Below are 9203 nucleotides of genomic sequence, written 5' to 3'. Positions count from 1 at the left end.
TGTATATACATATACATATACATATATATATATATATATATATATATATATATTAATTTTTAAAAATTATAATGAATAATATTGGTTTAAAGTTCTTATAAAATAAATTATGATACTGTTAGTGAATTTAAACTAAAACTAAAAATGTATATATATATATATATATTTTATAATATTTTAATTTTAAATTTTAAATTCAAAAAAATAATAATTATTTTTTATATTTGTTTCTCTACTCGCAACCGAAAATTCTAGCGGGAACCAGTTTTTGATTTTGTAACGATTTGTGTGATTATTTCAAAATGCCGACAACCGTTAGCAACCGTAAAAGTTGTGTTTGCGGATGGTAGCGGAAAAACCAGTCAGATCCATTGAGACATAGAGACAAAAGTCCATGCTCTTTATATAAGTTTATAATAAACTAAGCTTTAAATTTTTCTCTTTATACAAGTTTATAATAAACTAAGCTTTAAATTTTTTTACTAAGAATTCATTTAAATTAGTGCAATGGATGAGGTTAGCTTGTTACGTCAGAAGAACTTTGACCCGTAATCTATACAACAAAAGTCATGCGGATAATGTTACAAAGTGAATATTATAGGACTGAGATCTGCACAATCAGCAGTTGGAATATTTAAACTTTTTTTTTATGTTACAAGATGGTGTGATTTGCGCATTTCTAGCTTGTTTTCATTATCTATATGTTCTTATATTATAATTTTTTTTTTTAATTCAAGTGAGCTAGTGGTTCCTAATGTGTAATGTTTTGCACATAGAGCTACTAATTTTGAATGATTAAACCTCAAGTCCAACTTTAAATGATACCTCATCTTTGTATAGAAATTTTATCCACTTTTGAATATTGAAACAAAAGTCACATGTGATTTTATATACATATGACAGTGGATTTACTTTTGTATCGGTGAGAGCGGCCATCGTCTTCTCTATTTCTTCTTTCAGTTTTGCTTCTTCTCTCCTCCTCTTCCCCTCCGACATGTTCGATGTATGTGGAAGGTCAATCGTCGATGAAACTCAATACCGCTCGAGAGGTAACCAGATCCGGTGGCGTGTATATGTTATGAAGCAGAGGCGAGGTATTCGGTGGAGGTGGGGAACGTAGTCATTTTGTAGGGTTTGTTAGAACAAATCCATTTTTCAATCGTCTATATATGTCTCTTGGTTATTGCATATGGTGGTGGTTTGAGCTTGTTCTTGTGTATTCGTCACCAAAATAAGAAGCATACGAGAATGAATGCGGTTTGTGGTTCAAGGTGTCTTTTCCGGTTATATAGAGCACTGGAGTTTCCGGATCACTTGGAGCTTTGGCAACCACCATAGAAGGTGTGATGTACATGCACCCATTTCAAGGGGGTGCAAGACTTCTAAGTTTGGGCCTCGTGTTTCTCCTATATACCATGTTAGTACGGTGTCGCGATGTTCTGCGTGAATCCATGTTGGAAGGACATCATACTGATATCTTGCATATTTACATTGTTTTATCCATTCATCCATGAGCATTTTCATCATATAGATTAGGATTTAGACATGTTTAGGTTGCATTTTGCATACATGAGTCTCTATTAGGTACTGGAGTACCACATGAGGTTATTTGGAGCTCAAAAGAGGTGAAAAGGTGACCATTGGACGAACCGAGCATGGGAGCGACCTCCCGGAGCGACATCACGAAGTCGCTGTGTCCCACTTCTCAGAGCGACCTTCCTAAAGCGACGCCATGAAGTCGCTCGCGTTCTCATTACTCCGAACAGTCTTAGATGACCCTGGAGCGACCTCTCAGAGCGACCTACCAAGGTCGCTCCCGATCCAGAGCGACCCGTTGGAGCGACACACCAAAGTCGCTCGCGACCTCTCGCCCGGAGACACCAAAAATCGGCCCTGGAGCGACTTCCCGGAGCGACACCTGCAAGTCGCTCCGCGTTATTTTGCTGCCGAAAATCACGATTTTTTAAGGACCTTTTTGCAATTTATTTTGGACGTTTTGCACTTGGAAAAACCTATGTTTTAAACATCTTTTGTAGCCACCAGGCAGATTATCTTTTATCTATTGAGAAATACACAAAAACTCTCTTGAGAAGTTCATCTCTTGGATTTTGATTGTTATGTTCTTGTGTTGATTTCTTATCTATTTCTCTAGATGATTAATCTGAAATCCAATATGGGTTTAAGAGGAATCATGGAGATTAGTGAGTAATCACCTTTTGAATTCATGGGTTAGGGAGATTAAGGGTGATTAGGTTAGAGCTAGGATGTTTTAGTGTAGATCATTCATATTTCCTTGCTAGTAGAGTAATCATAATGCATCTTCTGAGTTGGCCACTCAGTTGTTGATCCTTAGGCATTTCTCACCCGAAAGATGTTCGATGAAATGCCCGAGACAACTCTCCTAGGCTTTTAGTATACTTTGCCAAAGACATTTGTTGTTAAAGATGCTAAGATAGCTAATAGACTTGTTAGTAATGATTGCTTTCATATTATTCAACCAAAGACATTTGATGTTTGAGATATGTTAGCAAATGAGCATTCATCTAGACATAGAGCTTGCTTAGAATTGTGTCTAGGCTTAAGGTTGATAGTTTGATTGATCATTTGCCATCCTTAGTTCGATACTTGATCACCCAAGGTCTAATCCCTATGCCCATGAGTTCTCTTTTCCCTTAGTCAAGAAAGTATCATTCTGTTATTGCTTTCTAGTATTAGTAGTAGTTTAAAACCCATCTAAATCATTGGTTGCACTTAGATTAAGTGAGTACTTGCATTCTCGGTGCTTTGATATCCCTCAGAACTGGTTCGACAATCATTTATACTACAACATTTGTCTTAGGAGCCTTGAAAACTCCTAACATCAAATTGGCGCCGTTGCCAAATTCTGAGTAGATTTAAACATTGAGATTTAGTCACTTGCTTGAGACTAAGTCATTTTTATTTTCTTTTGTTACTGATTCTCTTTCTTCACATCCCTTTAATCTACAGGTGTATGAACTTGAGGAGCAGGGGTCCATCAAACCTAGTTCCAAGAGCTGCAGACATCAGAGCTTTAGAGAGAGAGTGTGCTAGAAAGAGAAGAGAAGAAGAGCAACAAGCTCACTTGCAGAGATTGGATACTGAAATGGGAAACATACCTCAGGATGATGCTGCCGCCAATGGAGCTAACAACGTTCCACCAAACCAACAGCGAGCAGCTCGACCCATTGGCACTTATGACCGCCCCAACATTCATGGTCATAGATTGGGAATCCGAGCACAAGCTGTAGCAGCCAACAACTTTGAGATCAAATCAGGACTCCTCAATGTGATTGAGAACAACAAGTATCATGGCTTGGCTCTAGAGGATCCATTTGATCACTTGGACAGGTTCGACAGCTACTGTGGGTTGTCAAAAACCAATGGTGTGTCCGAAGATGCCTTAAAACTCAAGCTATTCCCTTTCTCTTTGGGGGATAAGGCACGTCAGTGGGAGAAGTCTCTACCCAGTGACTCCATCACCACTTGGGATGACTGCAAGAAAGCATTCTTGGAGAAGTTCTTCTCTACTTCAAGAACTGCTAAGCTGAGAAACGAGATTTCCAGCTTTCAACAGAAGAACTTGGAAGGCTTCAGTGAAGCCTGGGAGAGATTCAAGGGCTACCAAGCTCAATGCCCACACCATGGCTTCTCTAAGGAGAGCTTGCTGAGCACATTCTACCGTGGTGCTCTTCCTAAGTACAGAGCCAGACTGGATACAGCTAGCAATGGGTTCTTCTTGGGGAGAACTGAGGAGGATGCAGAAGAGCTGGTTGACAACATGGTAAAGAGTGATGCAGTCTACAGTGGAGACCACGACAGAGGTAGTAGAACAGATGATAAGCAGACGAGGAAAGAGATCAAAGCTTTGGAAGACAAGATCGACCTACTCATTGCTGAAAAAGCAACCCAAGAGCAGCTGAAGTTTGTTGGTAACTCCAAGCAGGAAGATCCACTTGCTGTCAATGAGGTTGAGGGTTTGGAAGGTCAAGAGGAGTTGTGTTTCATTAACAACAATGGTAGCTGGTACAAAAAAAGAGCCCAACTTTCAGTACAACAACTACCAACAGAAATCCTATCCAACCAACCAACAGAGTGGTTATCCGCCTAGAAACAACCAGCAAGGCAGCTATCAGCCTCAGCAAAACCCCTCGTCTGGTTCCTCTGCTCCTCAAGAGAGCAGCACTGATACCTTACTGAAACAAATCTTGGAGTCTCAGACTAGAAGTGAGAAGCATGTTGGTTATGAGTTGAAGAACCTTCATACCAAGATTGATGGGAGCTACAATGAGCTCAACAACAAATTCTCACACCTTGCTTCTACAGTCAGGAATTTAGAGAATCAGTTTGCTTCCATGAACACTCACCAGAATCGCCAGCAAGGATCTCCACCTGGAAAGTCTGACCAAAACCCCAAGGAGGCCAAGGCTATCACCCTTCCAGAGTGGTAAGCAGTTACCTCCTAGAACCCTCACCAAGGATGCTGAGAAACTAAGTGAGGGGGTTGCCATCAACATAGATGATGAAGTGGTGATTGTTGATGAGAAGATCAATGACGAGATCTTGGAGAAGATAGTGGAAGCCAAAGGTAAAGGAAAGGTTGGAGAAGAGAAGAAGACAGTAAAAGATGGTGAAGTTGGTACTCCAACAAGTGAGAGTTCTTTTGTTCCTCCTCCCTATGAACCCAAACTTCCATTCCCTGGTAGATTCAAGAAGCAGCTGCTAGAGAAGTACAAGGCTCTGTTTGAGAAGCAAATGAGTGAAGCTCAGGTTGCAATGCCCATCATCGATGCTTTTATGTTGATTCCTCAATACAGCAAGTTCTTGAAAGATGCTGTAGCTGCAAAGAAGAAGGAGATGGAAGACATGATGATCCTTACCCATGAGTGCAGTGCCATCATCCAGAGGCTTGATGTTCCAGAGAAGTTAGAGGATCCAGGAAGCTTCACACTACCTTGTGCTCTTGGACCTATGGTATTTGAGAAATGTCTCTGCGATTTGGGAGCTAGTGTCAGCTTGATGCCTTTGTCTGTTGCAAAGAAGCTTGGATTCACTCAGTACAAGAAGTGTAGACTCTCTCTGGTGTTAGCTGATCGTTCAGTGAAGTACCCTGTGGGCATCTTAGAGGACCTCCCTGTGAAGATTGGAAGGTATGAGATACCTACAGATTTTGTGGTGCTTGAGATGGGTGAGGAGGCTCAAGACCCATTGATTCTAGGAAGGCCATTCTTAGCTACAGCAGGAGCTATTGTTAATGTGAAGGAAAGCACGATTGATCTCCATTTGGGTAAAGAGAACATCCTCCACTTTGACATCAAAGGGAAAATGAGGAAACCAACTGTGTTCGGGCAAGCCTTCTACATTGAAGAGATGGCCACTCCTGCTGATGAGCACCTTGAAGAGTTACCACCTGAAGACGACGAGGAGGGAGCATCTCCCTCTACTCATTCCCCATAGAAGGTAACCCACCACACTCCCCTGTATATACCATTTTATTTTTGCATATTAGTCTTCTTTTCGGTATCTCTCTCTCTACTTGACAACACAGAGACTGTGTAACTCAAGTTTGGGGGAGGTACCAAGTATTTGATCATGTTTGCTTTGATGTTGTTTCATTGAGTCATGCATGGCATACCTATTTGCATAGATAAAAAAAAAAATCAATCATTTAGTTTGCATCATTTGCATTTTTAGGAGAGTCTAGAGCATATAGTTTGCATTCACTTGCATTGGGAGCATTGATTTTGAATGCCTTGTAAAGAACACTACGTTGCACTTGAGTAGTTTTTGCACCTCTCAAAAAGACTTGTATGTTTCGAGCCTTGAAAACTCTTCCTGAAACTTGTTGATTGCTGAAACTCAGTCTTTGAAGCCAACTACAACCTTATTTGAACTGAACGAACTTAATGCTTCTTGCTCATGGTACCTTGTGTACTGAGTCATGGCTATACACACTTGAGTTGTCACATCTTTTATACCAATCTTTTTTTGACAAACTCTAGTGGTAGACCACTCCCAAAACCTTTTCCTCCTTTTAAGCTTTCATTGTTTGATGAGTGAGGCATTTTCCGGGAAGTCTTACATGTGCATAATGTTGAGAGTATCGGGAACGACAATGCTTGATCTTCATTCTTGCTAGATTGGGCACTCTATTGTCTAGCTATAGGTGGGGGGTGAGTGTTGTGATTATGATTTGGGAGAAATGAAAAAGGAATAGAATAGACTCTTTGTGCTTAAGTGAATTGTTTTATTGGGATCAGTAGAGAAGCCTCTAGCTCAAGTTTTGAAAAGTCTTGGCCCCCAGCCTAAAAAAAAAAAAAAAAAAAAAAAAAAAAAAAGAAAAAAAAAAAAAAAAAAAAAAAAAAAAAAAAAAAAAAAAAGAAAAGAAAAAAGGGGGCTAGCAAAGTTGTTAAGAGCTAAGAAATGTTTTGAGGTTGTGAAAAATCCCTTGTAGATTTCAAAGAGAAAGAGTTGATGTTCTTAGGATCTTTTGGTGAGAGATGTGAGTTGGGTTTGACATTGGGAAATGATTGTGTGATTTGTATGTTTGGGAAAAGGGTAGAACAATGGAGATTGAGCATTGTATGCATGAGTTGGTCCCTTTCTTAGATATATTATGTGCAATGTCAAGGCTACTTGTTTTGAGAGTAAACCACCTTAAAGATCATATGTTTTGAACCTCTTGAATCACTTGAATAAAAGCCTTCCCTTACCCAACCAAATGACTTGGACCAACTGACCATTTGCAAGAATTCACCTGATGTTTTGTGCTTAATGAATGTGAGAGTTGGTTGATTTGAATGTGTGGATGCTTGATGATGAGTGTAAGAATAAAAAGAGTTAAGATAGGCCTAGAGAAACTAGAGTGTAATAAGAGAGTGTGCTAGTTGTGTTTCTTTTGGCTATGTGCTCCCTCCTTCAACCTCTCTCCCTATGAGTTCTAGAAAGTTCACTTGTGGACAAGTAAAAGAACAAGTTTGGGGGAGTTGATATCTTGCATATTTACATTGTTTTATCCATTCATCCATGAGCATTTTCATCATATAGATTAGGATTTAGACATGTTTAGGTTGCATTTTGCATACATGAGTCTATATTAGGTACTGGAGTACCACATGAGGTTATTTGGAGCTCAAAAGAGGTGAAAAGGTGACCATTGGACGAACCGAGCATGGGAGCGACCTCCCGGAGCGACATCACGAAGTCGCTGTGTCCCACTTCTCAGAGCGACCTTCCTAAAGCGACGCCATGAAGTCGCTCGCGTTCTCATTACTCCGAACAGTCTTAGATGACCCTGGAGCGACCTCTCAGAGCGACCTACCAAGGTCGCTCCCGATCCAGAGCGACCCTTTGGAGCGACACACCAAAGTCGCTCGCGACCTCTCGCCCGGAGACACCAAAAATCGGCCCTGGAGCGACTTCCCGGAGCGACACCTGCAAGTCGCTCCGCGTTATTTTGCTGCCGAAAATCACGATTTCTTAAGGACCTTTTTGCAATTTATTTTGGACGTTTTGCACTTGGAAAAACCTATGTTTTAAACATCTTTTGTAGCCACCAGGCAGATTATCTTTTATCTATTGAGAAATACACAAAAACTCTCTTGAGAAGTTCATCTCTTGGATTTTGATTGTTATGTTCTTGTGTTGATTTCTTATCTATTTCTCTAGATGATTAATCTGAAATCCAATATGGGTTTAAGAGGAATCATGGAGATTAGTGAGTAATCACCTTTTGAATTCATGGGTTAGGGAGATTAAGGGTGATTAGGTTAGAGCTAGGATGTTTTAGTGTAGATCATTCATATTTCCTTGCTAGTAGAGTAATCATAATGCATCTTATGAGTTGGCCACTCAGTTGTTGATCCTTAGGCATTTCTCACCCGGAAGATGTTCGATGAAATGCCCGAGACAACTCTCCTAGGCTTTTAGTATACTTTGCCAAAGATATTTGTTGTTAAAGATGCTAAGATAGCTAATAGACTTGTTAGTAATGATTGCTTTCATATTATTCAACCAAAGACATTTGATGTTTGAGATATGTTAGCAAATGAGCATTCATCTAGACATAGAGCTTGCTTAGAATTGTGTCTAGGTTTAAGGTTGATAGTTTGATTGATCATTTGCCATCCTTAGTTCGATACTTGATCACCCAAGGTCTAATCCCTATGCCCATGAGTTCTCTTTTCCCTTAGTCAAGAAAGTATCATTCTGTTATTGCTTTCTAGTATTAGTAGTAGTTTAAAACCCATCTAAATCATTGGTTGCACTTAGATTAAGTGAGTACTTGCATTCTCGGTGCTTTGATATCCCTCAGAACTGGTTCGACAATCATTTATACTACAACATTTGTCTTAGGAGCCTTGAAAACTCCTAACATCACATACCAAAGTCATACAATTAGGACTTCGGTATGGTTCTATTTTGTTCATCGTATTGGAGATTATTTCTCGGCGGCACGTGCCGAGGAGGGATGTTTTGGTGTGTGAAGCTCCAACTTACTTACATGTCCTAGGTTGTCTATGGATTTGTCGACTGAAGTTCTTCCATTCTTCTTTTCTTCAAGCCCTTGCATGTGTTTTTGGTGTCTTTTTCACCGATGTGGAAGTGGTGACTTTTTCCGGTGCTAGCTCTTGTGTTTCATATCAAATGCTGGATTTTTTGTAACCGAATTCTTCTTTTATCGTATGTATGTTTCGTCCTTGATTTTCCAATGGCGACAATTGGCGATGACATATAATCTCGTATTGTGTATGATTCTATGTGGTCTTTGCTGACTCCTTTTGTTATGGAGAAACATGTCCTAGTGCCATCATCTGGTCCTTGATCTGTGATGATATGTTTTATTTTATCCACTTCGTGTAAGTTTCAAAAATTACTTTGGATAGCATGGCAACAGTCATTTTGGGATTTCGGCGATGGACGTGTTTGGATTTTAGAAACGCCAAATATGATCGTCATAGTCTTTTTTTCTCTTGTTTGTCGCGCATGAAAGTTACATGGTCGGCAAGTTTATAGAAAAACCATCTACTTCGACAATGCTATGGGTAGTCTTGACAACCGAGGAAACGAAACCAATCCCACCTACTAGTGGATGTTGTTGAAGGATGAGAACATGGAACCGATATTCGAAGAATTTGAAGCTAATTAGCAAAATGAGTCTGAAGAGGATAGAGTAACAAAGCTAG

General features: G+C 39.9%; 1 non-coding gene across 1 annotated transcript; it reads right to left on the bottom strand.

Annotated features, from left to right (window-relative positions):
* Positions 1 to 3562: 3562 nt before the first annotated feature.
* LOC125576843 lies at positions 3563 to 3669 on the bottom strand. Its single transcript, XR_007315266.1, has one exon. It is a non-coding gene; the product is annotated as a small nucleolar RNA R71 (small nucleolar RNA).
* Between the last annotated feature and the right edge of the window lie 5534 nt (positions 3670 to 9203).

The sequence above is a fragment of the Brassica napus genome, chromosome A7, assembly GCF_020379485.1.
Source record: "Brassica napus cultivar Da-Ae chromosome A7, Da-Ae, whole genome shotgun sequence".
In the NCBI taxonomy this organism is placed as follows: Eukaryota; Viridiplantae; Streptophyta; class Magnoliopsida; order Brassicales; family Brassicaceae; genus Brassica; species Brassica napus.
This window is presented reverse-complemented; position numbering and strand designations above follow the sequence as displayed.